Raw genomic sequence first — 14,894 nt, 5'->3', positions numbered from 1 at the left:
GAATGAACCTCAAAACATTCACGATCCATTCAGAGGTTGCTGGACACCTTGAATGGTGTCTTAGGAGGAGTCTCCAGTGGCTTACAAAGTATCCTAAAAATAAAATCAAGCTGTATCTTTATTCATGATTTCCGCACGGAAATAGCCAAGACTTTAGGAGGAAGGTTTCATTTTCGAGCTGTGTCACTTTGCATTTTAAAAAGATGTGAACAGTATCACTTGACATATATGAAAATACAGAAAGCTGAAGTAGCTGTCTTTGTCCTCCACAGTTGCCAGCTTTGCTGGGGCCAAGGCTACTGCTTCAAGAATCTTTACATTTAGTTCCAAATCGTAGTCATTGCCTTCTGTGCTGAGGATGAGACTCAGCTCAAACGCTTCTTTTGTTGTTGTTTGTTTTTAGATAGGATCTCACCATGTAGCTCTGGCTGGGCTGGAACTCACGAGGAAGATCAGGCAGGCCCTGATCTCATAGAAACCCACTGGCCTCTGCTTCTGGAATGTTGGGATTAGAGATATGCACCGACATACCCAGCCCCAGGTGCCTTTTGATGCTAACTGGTTATTGAAGTTTTTTTTTTTTTTTGTTTTTTTTTTTTTTCCCCAGTGATTTGCAGCATTTGCGGGGGTTGGGTGTGTGTCTCAAACGTCTAGTAGATTCTAAATAAGGAAATAAGCCCATCAGTGCTAAACTGTATAAACAAGCAAATGGGAGAGAATTGCAATTTCTTACAACAATTTTAAAAATCAATGTTTTTTCTCTTGGAATGCAAAGCAAGTTAATCTTAGAGATGGCAAGATAGTGTTCAGTTGGATTCAAAAGACAAAAAACAGGGTGGTAGAGGTGGCTCAGTGGTTAAGAGCACTTGCTGCTCTTACAGAAGACCAGAGTCCAGTTCCCTGGCACCAGCAAGCTAATAACAACCATCTATGACTCAATCTTCAGGGATCTGGCCCTATGTTTTGACCTCCACGGGCACTGGTACCCATGTCCGCATGTACACACAGACACATACATAATTTCAAATCAAAATTTAAAAGACAGAAACATATTTTCATCCTCAGAGTTCCAAAGGCAAAGGAATGATTAAAATTGTAGCATAGATATGATAGAACGCAGGTGTGTGATTACTACTCTGCCGGCCTCAGATAAACAGTTACTCCACATGACACTGCCTAGGGAGTCCACCATCCCACTTTGCAGAACATTCACCCAGAGATCCCTGGAAGGAAGCGTTATTAGCAACTCAGAAGGACGCCCCCTGGTGGGAGAGAATGGTGGTTAATTTTGATTGTGAACTGTGTTGGATAGAGAGCTACCCGAGAGATCAATAAAGCACACTTCTGGGTGTGAGGGATTTCCAGAGTGGACTGAGGGAAAATGCAGTAGTTGATGAAGAAAACTCAAGAGTGTGAGTGGTACCTGTGAACAGTCTGCAGCCCCTGCAGGGAAGATGACCCTCACTTCATAATAAGCAGGCTGAAGTACTGAAAGCCAGGCAGTTTATTTTATGGCCTTGTGAAGCCAGCTGTCAGCCTAGAATCACATGGAGTGCAGACAATGGTTATAAAACCTGAACACGTGACCTGTCCTCTGTTTTTAACAATCAGGAGACTACAATCTGACTCGATACTTAGGTCATGTGACCTGTTTTTTTTTTTTTTTTTTTTTAAAGGGGTTTCTCTGGCTGTCCTGGAACTCACTTTGTACACCAGGCTGGCCTCGAACTCAGAAATCTGCCTGCCTCTGCCTCCCCAGTGCTGGGATTAAAGGTGTGGGCCACCACCACCCGGTCCTCTGTTTTTAACAATCAATCAGGAGAGTACAATCTGACTCGATACTTAGGTATTATCTTTCCCTCTATAACTTAAGTTTGTCTTAAAATAATAAAAGTAGTGGATTTGCATCTATATTTTACACTGTTTATTTAAAACCTTATCAGATGTATGACCTTGAAGATAAGCCAGTTGTTAGTCATTTTCTACTCTCAACTTCTATCTAGTTTGGAGCAGCAGTAGCTTAGCAGACTTTTGGTGGGGGATGAAGAAAACTAGACTATTTGGCATCGTCATAGGTGTAGTGTTTTCTGTTTGTCGCTGAATCTAAGCTGGCTCAAGGGACCTTTGGACAAACAGTGATATTTTATTTCTTACAACTGTTGATTTGGTTCCTCTGGGGGTACAAGGAAAGCAGAACATCAGAAGTGACTGTGCTCTTCATCATTTGACAGGTGTGAACTAATTACCAATTATTGGGAAAGAAATGCAGTGTGTCTGGAATGACAAATGACAGCAGCTTTTGTTTTTCTTAGCTGTTTTGCAGCAGTGTTTCCCATTTTTGTATTACAAAGTATCAATTTCATTATTTCCTTCCCTATGATTTATTAATTATTAATGTTTATTATTTGTAATTATTTTAGTAATTATTCATAATTATGCTAATTGACTTATTATTTATTAACCAGCAGTGTGTTGATTTATTAATTATTAATTATTTGTACCATCGATAGAATGGTACAATATTCCAAGTGACACAGCATTGGCCCAGCATGACTGACAAACCAGGGCTGGAGAGTAACCAGAGACCTTAAGCACAAAGCAAAGAATCTTGAGTTTAGTTTGGGGATGCAAACTTCCATGCTAGCTGACTGAAAATGTTTAATGAAACCTTCTGGGGTGTGGACCCCAAAGGTCAAAGACAGGAAGAACATATGTGACACTGTTGATGGTGGGGAGACTACAGGAAGTGGTGGGAACTGAGCCAAGACAGCACAGCATAGACCCCACAGTTTGTACACAGGAAAGTGGGTCACGATGGCTGGGTTGTCAAAATTTCCAAGAAATTATGTGACATGTCTTGGTCGCATACAGTCCTGATATTAGAAAAAAAGAATGAAATTTTACTGCTGGAAGAACACACACCCACGGGCTGGGTTTGCCTCAGGGCCACCAGTTTGATGTCTCTGTTGCTGTCACTCTCTGAAGCCATATTGTGTTCCTGTAACACTAGGGTTTGGAGCTACTGACATATGGCTCTGGGATGTTGCTCTAGATCAAGGTCAGAAGGTTTTCTTCAAAGGCCATATGGTAAGTGTTTTGGGCCTTGGGGGCAATTCCATCTCTTAGTCACCATTTTTATCACAGCTTGATGTAGCCACAGGTAGTCCTTAAATGAATGAAGCTGTTTGTTCTGGTTGAAGCTTATTTCCAGTCCACTAGCAATTCACACTGCCTTTTACCTGCCCCCTCACCAGGGGTCTTGTTCTAGTAATCTTTCGCAAGTGTTTAATTTGTTTAGCTTATCCGTTTTTAGTGATAACCATATTCTTAACCATTCATGCTGAAATGTATCATAATGCAAGTATCTCAGAAGCAGCCCAGCTCCCTGAGAGCCTGTGCTTGTTAATGATGCTGAGTGCTACTTGGGACAAATGAGCTTCATGTCTCCAGTTGATTTCCAGGCCCAGCACCGAGACCATCCTGCCAGGTACAGTGTTTATTAGCATCCTGCAACCTTATGATACCACTGGTCAACACCAATAAAGCAACCTGCTATATTTAGTACACCCCTACCTGTGCAATAGTATAGAGCTGACACCCCATAATTGCAATCCGCAAACACCTCCTGAGTGTTTGCTTCCTGCTACTGCTTCTCTTGAGTCAGGGTGAGGCTCAAACTCTCACTTGAAATAAACCTGTGGCAGCTGGCTTTTGATCTCTGTCCCCAGAGACTTGATGTCACTGGTTAGCGCCGATTAATCCCCTCCCTACCCTAGAGCAGACTCTGGTGTTTCTAAGGCCACAGCCACTCACAGGAAGAACCTGTTGGCCCAAAGAAGCTGAAAGAACATCACATTTACTGAAAGGTTTTTTTTTCAGTAATTATCGGGCAAGGGATGTCAGCTTGAGGGTGAGGAGAAATGATTATAAACAAAATCCTGAGATGCACACCAACACTTAAAGCTATTTCTACCCATGGGAACACCCAGAGGGCCCATTGGCCTAGAAATGTATATACCAACCTGTCAACACAGCCAGGCCCCAAGTATTGGAAGCAAAGAGGAAGGCATGTACTGCATTGAATAACTCTCGTTGTAAGTGCTTGGGTCTCTGTTGCCTCTGGTCTCCCAGCTCAGCTCCTATTTAACGAGACACAAATTCGTATTAGTCCCTGTCAAAACTGGGACTAATCACTGGAACACATCACTTTATTCTGGGCAGCTGACACTAATGTGCTGGTGAGTCTTATCAGCTGACTCTCAGCCTAGAGTCCCCAGCTGCACCCCATGTAGGTAAGTCTCAAAGGTTCCAGTGGGGCACAAAATTAACATCATCTAAGCAGCAGTAATGTTGTTCTGTGCAGCTTGAGATTGCTTGCGGGAAGAAAAATGCAGGAGATCACATGAAAGAGCTTCCAAGAATCTAGGACAGCTGCACACAGCCACTCGACAAACCTGAGCCAAAGGCTGTTTATGCAAATCATTATTCCTTTAGAGGAGTTTGGCACTGTGAACAGGCTTCTATGTCCTCTTGGGAGGTGTGGCTAGATGCATACAGCATCTGTGTAAGGAAGACCCTTAGTGACCAAGGAATCTTGCTATCCGGTCAGCTGATGAGGGAGGCTTCCAGCTATACTGCAGTGCTAAGTGGCTGGCGGTGAACTTTGACTGGTAAAACCAATTAATATGTGTGGTGGCAAAATGAAAGTGTCTCCAGGAGATGACAGAAGTTAGGGGCTCCTTTGTCACGAACTAACCAGTACCCGCAGAGCTCCCTGGGACTAAACCACCATGGTGGGACTCGTGGCTCTAGCTGCATATGTAGCAGAGGATGGCCTAGTCGGGCATCAATGGGAGGAGAGGCCCTTGGTTCTGTGAAGGTTCTATGCCCCAGTACAGAGGGATGCCAGGCCCAGGAAGCAGGAGTGGGTGGGTTGAGGAGCAGGAGGAGGGTGAGGGGATAGGGGATTTTTGGAGGGGAAACTAGGAAAGGGGATAACACTTGAAACATAAATAATGAAAATATCTATTAAAATAATAAAATAAAATAAAATAAAAAAGAAGTTAGGAGTCCTAGGGATAAATCTGTCTCCTATCACTCCAGGGGAGCTTCAGTTAACAGGCCAGACTTTGGGTGTGTTAGGTTTTTACACAGTAACTATATGTAACATAAAACCCATAACACATAATAACATGTAATATATGATATATAATATATGACATACTACATACAACATGCAGCATATAATATACAGCATACAATAGACAATATAATACATAACATGTAATAAATAATACATAGTAATCTCTCTCTTTCTAATCCATGCCAACTGGATCCATCACTTCTGGCTGGGATGAGACAATGCTCATGGAATAAGGGAGGGAGGGGGAGGAGGAGGAGAGGAAGGAGGAAGACGAGGAGAGGAGAGGAGGAGGAGGCATCAGGAAGACAGGAAAGAGTCAGAAACAAGATACCCCCTGTAAAAGCAGCCTCCAGATACTGCTTCCCTGAAGCAGGCCCCCACTGCCTCCTGACAAGCATTCGGTAGGAGTTAACCCATAAATGAAGTTAGTGCCTTCCCTCAACATCCAGTCAGTTTTAAGTGGCCACCTTTAGCTGTGGACCAAGCCTTGAACCTGTGAGTTTTCGGCACCATTTTACATTTTATATTAAACCATATTTTTGGCTTATCATTTAGATGTTGGGAAAAGCTCCTCAATTTATTAGTATCTATCATCGTGTGTGTGTGTGTGTGTTTGTGTGTGTGTATGTGTGCACATGTTCTCTTAGAGTTTAGAATTGGACATTGAATGTCTTCCTCTACTGCTCTGTCTTATTTTTTGGAGACAGGGACTTTTATGCAACCTGGAACTTCCTGACTCAGCTAGACTGACTAGCCAGCAAGCTCTCAGGACCCCCCTGTGTCTAGAGTTACACCCTGTGCTGCTGTGGTTGCTTTTATCACATGGGTTCTGTGGTGTAGGGGCGAAAGTGAGGTCCTTATGTCCAGATGGTAAGAACTGTGCTAACAGCCATCTTCCCAGTCTTGTCGGCTTATACCCCTGACTGGGGCTTGGGTATTTGTTCTGCTCCAGGGTAAAGCTGAGATGGACAGAGAGCAGCCACAGTTGTTCAGGTTGAATCTGTGTGAATGGTTCTGGTTGTGCTGTGTATGACAGCGAGCAGTGAGAGAAGCAGCTCAGAGTTAAGTTCTATCTCTGGGCCTGAGGTCTCTCATCACACACTCAGCCACCCCATTAAAGTGCAAGGCCTCTCGGCCAGCTGCGTGTTCATTTTTCAAAAGGAGAAATTGGGAGTGGTGTTTCCATCATTGGGCCTGTCTAACTTAAATCCATTTCATCTTCCCTGCTGGAGGCTGTTTGCCCTCTCTACTGGGCAGTGTGCCAGCTGGCATTCTGCCCAACTCGGCTCTACTCTGGTGCTTGATCAGAACCACAGACGTACAGTTTGGTTTGAAGGTTTTCCTCCAATATAAAGCTCTGCAGTGTTTTAATAAGAACGGCCCCCAGAGGCTCATATATTTGAAGGCCTAGTCACCAGGGAGTGAAACTGTTTGAAAGCATCAGAAGGATTAGGAGGTATGGACTTATTGGAGTAGGTATGGCCTTATTGGAAGAAGTGTGTGTGTATGTGTGTGTGTGTAGTTTGAGTATGCTTGGCCCATGGGAAGTGACACTACTAGGAGGTGTGGCGGAAGTGTAGCCTTGATAGAGGCTCCTATGCTCAGGCTCTGTCCAGTGTGGAATCAGAGTCTCCTCCTGGCTTCAGATCGACTCTCAGCTCTTCTAGCACCATGTCTGCCTGCCTGGATGCTGCCATGTCTCCCATCAAGATGATAATGGACTGAACCTCTGAAACTGTAAGCCAGCCCCAATTAACTATTTTACTTTAGAGGAGTTGCCACAGTCATGGTGTCTCTTCACAGCAATGAAACCTAACTGAGACAGTGGGTCACTGGGGGTGGACTTTGAGGTTTCAAAAACCTGCAACAAGCCCAGTGTCTCTCTTTTGGCATATGAATCAGAATATAGCTCTCACCTACTGCTCCTGTACCACACATGCCCTGACCTAATGATAATAGACTCAACCTATAAAACTGTAAACAAGCCCCCAATTATATGCTTTATTTTATGTTACCTTGACTGTTGTATCTATTCACAGCAAGAGAACACCAAGACAAGCCCCCATCATTACCTTTGGGCTCCTCATTTCTGCAGCTGCTCAGACAGATGTTTCTGAAGAACCCTGTGGTTCTTTAGTATAAATCCTAATCTCCAGTTTTTGCAAGTTGAGGGACATATTTCTTCTTCCTTTGCCCCATGGTTGTATTCTACTTTCAGGAAAGACTAGACAGCCATGTTAGAAATCTCCATGTCTGGAGCCCAATATGAACCAATGACCAAGGAAATCAGTCTACTCTAAGGGAGTCAGAAAGGGGGATAGCCCTGGAACTTCTAAGGTTCTCTTGGGAATCCTAGAGTTGGAGTTCAGGGCACCCTGTAGAGCTTGGTGATAAACCAGCCCAGGAGAAAGCCAGCTCACTGAAAAAGACCTTCCTAAGAAGTAGGCCATGGCTAAGCGCCATGTTCCAGGTTTTGGTACGGAGAAGGTGTGAGACTAAGACAGAAGACAGGTTAGCTGGAGAAACCACAGGCTGTTGAGGAGACTGTAGCAGAAGACCAGGAGCCCAAACCAAGCCTGATCATTGAGATGTAATGTCAGAGATAGCTCCTAAGTGCAATTAGATGCTCCTTCAAGCCTTCTGTTCCTGAGGCGAACGATCTTTCTCTAACCACCATCCTTATGACAGTTTGAACAAATCATGCTGGGTTTCCAATACATTTCAGACAAAAATTAAGAAATGGGGGAGGGGTAGAAGAAGAGGAAGGAGGAGGAAGAGGAGGAGGAGAAGGAGAAGGAGGAGAAGGAGGAGGAGAAGTAGAAAAAGAAGAAGAAGAAGAAGAAGAAGAAGAAGAAGAAGAAGAAGAAGAAGAAGAAGAAGAAGAAGAAGAAGAAGAAGAAGAAGAAGAAGAAGAAAGGAGAGAGGAAACACCTTACTACGTCTTGGATGCTGGGGGTGGGGAGAGGAGATAAGGAGACCTGTTGCCAGGCAACACACTCTCCAGCTCCTGGTTGGGACCTTGACTATGGAAATTACTTCCTTTTTCCTTCCATGTGCCTCCCAAGCTGCTAAGATTCCTCTGGCATTTCAGATCACCCTATGTGTGACCCCTCGGTCTCTGTGCTGATTTGTGTTGTCCCCAAAATGCCCCATTTCTGAGCTTCTTTCATTCCCAAGATGCCTGAGCCCTCTGTCCATGTCATAGACATTATACAGTCTATATGCAAACAGCGTGTATGAACAAATTTCACATGCAGATTGAGACTTTCTTGGAGATCAGCTCTATCCCTGTCAGCTGAGAGATTTGGCAGTCCAGCTGACATCCAGCCATGACATTTTATTTCACTTCTGTACAAAACTAGACTTTGGCTCCTCTCTTACAATTACAGAACACAAAGGCTGGGAAGAGATGGCGGCGGCGGGGGGTGGGGGGGTCCCTTGCTTCTCCCTTGACAACCCTGGTCCTTTCCTAGAGTTTAAAATAAGCATTTATCCCCAGCTATTGTAAACCTGTCATTTTCATGATAGAGTACTAGCAGTGTTATTCTTTGGGGGACATTGGAATGAGCCTGAAGGACAGCCAGAGGGTATGGAGGATGGCAGTCTTAGCATCCTTGGGGAGTATCCATCAGGACCCCAGACTTTTATGGAAGGAATGTGTGTAGGATAGCATAGGCTAATATTGCATACAGCCTTCCTGATATAACCCATGCATTTGCTCTTCAGGTGTCAGTAGGCAATTTTATTCACATCAACCTTTGCTTTAAAATCTAAGAGATATAATTGAGCCTGTTGTACATTCTGAAGTCCAGTATCCCATGCCTCCTAGGATCCCTCTGTTCCTCCTTGCTTTTCAACTGAGCCTACCATCCTCATAATCTAGCCCTTTAACCTATGCTTTTCTTCCTCCATCCCTAAAGGGTCAAGAGAGACTAGTGAGGATTGAAGGCACTTTAATGGAAGTTACAAGAACAGAGAAAGGATTGTGAGATAACTGAGGCAGCTCAAGAGATAGCTCTGAGAGTAAAGAGCTTGCTGTGCAAGCACCAGGACCTGGGCTTGGGTCCTCTGTGTCCGGATAAAAAGCCAGATCTGTAATCCCAAAACTAAGCAGGCTGAGACAGGAGGCTCCTCTGGACTTGTTTGCTAGCCAGTCTAGCCCAATCAGTAAGCTCCAGTTTTGGTGAGAGACTCTTTAAAAAAAAAAAAAGGTGTATGTCCAGCAAGATAGCTCAGTAGATAAACGTGGTTGGCACCACCAAGCCTGATAACCTGAGTTCTGTCCCTGAGACCTCCCCCCGCCCACACACACAGAGGCAGAACAGACAGACTTCAGAGGGTTTTTTTTCTGACTTCCTACAAGCTTGAACATGAACCTGAAAACAAACAAACAGATACACAAGTATTTTTACATATAAAATGGAGAATGATAGAGAAATACACCTGCATTGACTTCTGGCCTCCATACACACATGCACACATGTGCACATGCACACATACACATACATTTTCCTCTCCCTCTACAAGCACAAATATATAAACACTTAGGCAAATATACATCTCCCCAAAGAATTACAAAACAATTTGAGAAATAACAAAAATGAAGCATATTAATGCTGGGGCAACCTAAACTCTAACAATATACCCTGGACAGGCAACACAGGATCCTTCATTGACTAGATGTGAGGGGGATTGTGCTCACAGCAGTCAGTTCTCCAACAGCAATTGGATGTCCTATAACTCAGATCAATCTGGACCCTAGTTCTGAACAAAAGCCTACAATCTGAGGGCTCAATGCCATGAGATAGTCTCCTTGCATGTTGAATGCCCATGGAAAAAATAAGCCCTTGGGTACTTATGATGGTCTGGCTATAAATTGGAGTGTTCTCACTCTCACCCTTGAGTTCATTCATCTTTAAGAACATTGGAAACTCAGGAATAGACACATATAAAAGATTCATAGGGCTGGGTTTGGAGGAAGGGGTGTGGAAGATAGGGTATCATCCATATTGTTAGAAACTTGAAGCTCTCTGAACCCTGAACTGTGAGTTTTTCTAGACCTTAATTATGTAGGCATAGTTGATTGCATCATTAGTCATGGGTCTATTCAACCATAAGTCTCTCCTAAGAGGTCAAGATGTGAAGGGAATGTGGAAATAACATTTTCTTTCAACTTTTTCACCATAAATCTGTTCTTCTGTCAATCAGCTCCAAGCCTAAACTCTCCAGGAGACCCCAGTCTACCATGTTAGTATACAAAGGACATGGGACTCTTTGGAGATCCCTTAGTTTTGAGAGCTGTATGCCAGGAAGTAAAGACCTAATAGGTTTTAAGTCACCATATTACAACCCAAGTCATCATAGTTTAATTCTATAGCCACTTCACATGGAGACAACCCTTCCTGTCAGAGGTACTGTCTGTGGTGTCCACAGGGGTCCCATGATCTTTAACTTGACCCTCAAGTTCCCACCAGTGACCCCCCTTTCTCAAGCTATGATCCACAACCCAGGAATCCTGCAATTTATAATGTCATTCATTCTTTACATAAGCCTCCTGCACCTCACCAAGTGAAATATTTCAGTTTGAATTAAGAATAAGTTAGCCATTTTTCTTACCAATCTAAAATTGAGATGCATTTTTCATTTCTACTTCTGTCCATCACTAGAAAGTTCTCATTAAGAAAACTATTACCATGCAATATTTCAAAATAATTGAAAATTTTCAATTTCAGAAAAAAAAGAAGACATCAAAGACCTCCAACTCAGAAATGGCGCTTGTTTATGAAATTGGAAATGCTATTTTCCTCCATTTGGTTACTGCATATTGTAGGCAAGTACCAAGTTATCATATGAATTTGTATTCATAAATGTATATAATTGCTAAGGAACAAATATAAGTGGATAAGAAAAATGAATAAATATTTCTCAAAACTAGAATCAGACTTCAGTACTGAATTTCATTCTAGACCTAACATAACTGTTATCTGTAAGACTTCTTTATCTCATGTGACAATGAGAAAAAATAATATTGTTCAATATTGGGAGACCCTTCAAATAAAACAGCACTGGCCAAGTGTTCCAGTTTGGTTTCTGTTGTGACAGACATTGAGACTAAAAGCGATGTGGAAAGGAAAGGGTTTATTTCAGCTTACATGTTATAGTTTATCATTGAGGGAAGTCAGGGAGGCAGTTCAAAGCAGGAATCTGAAGGCAGAACCTGAAGAAGAGCCCATTGAGGAACACACCATCTAAAAGCCTGCCTCTTCTGGCTTTCTTAATACACCCCAGGCCGCCTGCCTAGGAATGGCACTGCCCACAGTAGATCCTCCTACATCAATTAGTAATTTGAAAAGATTCCTTCACAGATACTGATGTGGAACTATCTGATCTGGGCAGTTCAGCTGAGGTTCCTTCTCAGATGACACATACATTTGTGTCAAGTTGACAGTTGAAGCCAACTATGACACCAAGGTTGTGTCTTCAGTGTAGGATGGATTTACTAAGTCTACTCCACAGAGCTAAGTAGCAGAGAACTTGAAAGTTTCAGCAGCATTTGGTGAGAGAGGAAATTATCCCTAGGGAAATTGGAACTAAAAACAGTAGGACCACCAATTGAGGTAACTTTAGACAGGACCACCTGCAAATGCTCTTGAAAATTTGGTTTCCAGCCAAATGAATAACAGTTTCGGAACAGAGTGCATCTGCAGAAGATATGAAAATGTGGGCAACCAAGGAAACAACCATATCAGTGAAGTCTCCAGAAAGCTCCTTAGGGCAAGGCTGTGAAAATGGACTCTTATTTATGAAAAGGGACAGAAATGTGGTCCATCTGTTGTGTTCCCTGGGCCAATGCTGTGTCCTTTTCACGTCCATTTCTTGGACTCAGATCATTGCAGGCCAGAAAGACATAAAAAGAAGGAAGTTTCTGAAGGCTGTGAATGTAACTCACTAGAAATAGAATGCATTCTGGGTTAGGCAAGAGCCACTTAGGTCCACTTGGATAGCTGTGTTACATTAAGCAAATTGCTTTACATCTCTGGGCATCTGCTCATATGACCTTCAAGCAAGGTCAAGGTATCATCTATCTTGTAGAGCTGTGAGAATTGAAGTCCGCATATATAAAACACTGAGCCTGATGTATCTGACATTTGTTCAGCAATGATGACTAGCATTGACACTGGCAGATACTGAGGTTCAGTGAGTACTCCTTGAGGGTTTATAGGCTCTTGTGTCTCAGAGGAGCTAGAGAGACACACATACAGAGGCATTAGCAGTTTTCTAAAGGGGTAAATGTTGGGGGTTGGTCTGGTGCTGCTTGTATTCATATGCTAAGTTCTGTACCACTAGACCTGGTTTTCCCTGTTGAGGAGATCCTCATGCACACCAAGCGATGTTGTGTAAACCTTGTTCCCCAAGTTAATTGGTTAATAAGCGGCTAAAGCCTGTGATTGGAGAGTAGCGAGAGAAAGGCGGGACTTAAAAATCTAGTGAGGGGTTCAGCTAGGAAGAGGAAGCCACCATGAGAGGAGCTGGACCATGAGCACATGGTCAGGAGAAACAGCAAGTGACAAGGGACATATGGCTGGGCTGTAAGTTAGAATAGTTGCAAAACCTGCACAATCTAGGCTTACAGACTATAAATAAAACACCAGGATTGTGTGTCTGTTATATGGGTAGAGAGAATATATAATTCCTACTGCAATAGACAATACAAGGAGTGGGAAAGCAGGCTAGGGCAGGGGAAAGGTTTAGTAGCTCAAACAGCAATGATGAACTAAACACAGGAGGTTTTGTCACAGAGTATAGACTTTGGGAGTCCTTTACATAGCATGGGTTTTGGGGGAGGTGTCCTGTCCAGCAGGACTCAGTTATTCGTGGGTGCGAGGGGGACTGCAAACCTGGGAGAAAATGGGAGGGAGAACAAGAAGGAGCGGAGAACAAGTAGAGAGTTCCTATCAAGGTTTCCGTTTCTTAGGCTGAAACGCCAGGTTTTAAAGCATACATTGAGGGGAATAGGGAGGGGTTGAGGGAGAATTAACAAAGAACAAAGAAGTGGACATCTGGGGACATGAAGGCCGAAGTCAGGCTCCAGGCAGCGGGCACTCTGCATCTTATCTCTGGAATTTGGATCCTCCTTAACAGCCTTGGGTGTCAGGCCGGGCTCAGCATGTAACTCATGTCCTTGGATAACATGGGAGTCAGGAAGAGATAAGGAAGAGGGGACCATAATTCAGCTTTTACAGCCTCAGGTGCTAGGAAGGGAACAGGGAGAAGGGAGTGACGACCCGCTCCTTAGCACAAGGCCATTTGGCTTGTCAGGGTGGGAGACTGTGAAAGGCTTGCTTTCTCACAGTATGGTCTCCAACACAGAGGGGCATCTACACTGTCATAGACTGACTTCCTGGCTCCTGCTCCTTCTGCCATTCATTTTACATTCAACTTCATGCATCGTATAGCTCACTAGCATCTTAAATCTCCACCCAAGGGATACATTTTAGTATCATAATGAGTTGACAGGTCACCTTTAGATGATGAAGTGCCTGTGTAATTGCACCAGGGGCTCCAACCAGTTCTAGTGTGTCTCATCCAGGAGTTTCCAGTCTTTGGCTCTGTCAACTGATTTTTCTCATATGCTAACTAGGTAGCTTTCTGCAAGTATTTCTGACCTTTATTCTCAACTTTACTCCCCCACCTCTGTTATAACCACTATCTATAACTTCCCAAGATTCCACTCTTTTTTTTTTTATTTTTTTTATTTTTTTTATTTTATTTTTTTTTTTTTAAAGATTTATTTATTTATTATATGTAAGTACACTGTAGCTGTCTTCAGACACTCCAGAAGAGGGAGTCAGATCTCGTTACGGATGGTTGTGAGCCACCATGTGGTTGCTGGGATTTGAACTCCTGACCTTCGGAAGAGCAGTCGGGTGCTCTTACCCGCTGAGCCATCTCACCAGCCCCCGATTCCACTCTTTTTTAAAGACTTTTCTTTTTTAAGACTCAACTCATGAAAAGCACAATACCCACAGAAGACTCCATTTCTCTGGCTGCCCATTCAATAATAGATATTGAATAATATGAACAAATACATACAATAAAACAAACTATTGGAGCTAAAGAGATGGTGCAAATGTTGAGAATGGTTGCTATGAGATATGTACATGGAATCAACAAGGGCACAAATGTTATGGAGGTGACCAAATAATGCCTGATTGGTTTTAAGGTCTACTCCACTAGAGAAAATGCATGACGTGTATGCCTGGTACTATAGATCTGATCAGTACTCCATTAATGGGCAGCTCACATGCTCCAGGGATGAACCTATTATTATTATTATTTCAGTAGTCAGACATAATATCAAACTGCCGTCTAAATCTTTACCCTCTACCCACCAATTAGCACAGCCTTCAGACTGCATCAGAGACGATTCTTTCTACAGAATGTAGAATCTCACAACTGGTCAAAGTTCAAAGTATGAGTATCAGCAAAGGGCCTGGCCACAAATGGGTCTTCTATATTACATCTTCTCCCCAAGACTCAGGGGCCATTATAGAAGAGGAGACAGAAATAGTGTAAGAGCCAGAGGTCTGGGAGGACTGAAGATAAAGTGTCTTCTGGACAGGGCAGGACAGCTACACTAAGGACTTCACAACAGCTGTGATTGCCTGCGCAAGACCCGCACAAGATGACCTCAGTTGGAACTGTAGCACAAGGCAAGTGGAGATGGGGAGTGTTCACAAGCTCCACTCTT

General features: G+C 43.3%; 1 long non-coding RNA gene across 1 annotated transcript in view; it reads right to left on the bottom strand.

The window, feature by feature from the left end:
- Window positions 1-4,537, bottom strand: part of Gm30033 — a 29,802-nt gene extending 25,265 nt beyond the window's left edge. Inside the window, exon 1 of the long non-coding RNA XR_380041.2 lies at window positions 4,023-4,537. This is a non-coding gene — a long non-coding RNA (predicted gene, 30033). The remainder of the gene's footprint in view (window positions 1-4,022) is intronic.
- Between the last annotated feature and the right edge of the window lie 10,357 nt (window positions 4,538-14,894).

This window comes from Mus musculus, chromosome 10 (genome assembly GCF_000001635.26).
Source record: "Mus musculus strain C57BL/6J chromosome 10, GRCm38.p6 C57BL/6J".
In the NCBI taxonomy this organism is placed as follows: Eukaryota; Metazoa; Chordata; class Mammalia; order Rodentia; family Muridae; genus Mus; species Mus musculus.
Note: the sequence above shows the minus strand (reverse complement) of the source record. Positions and strands in the feature narration are given on the sequence as shown.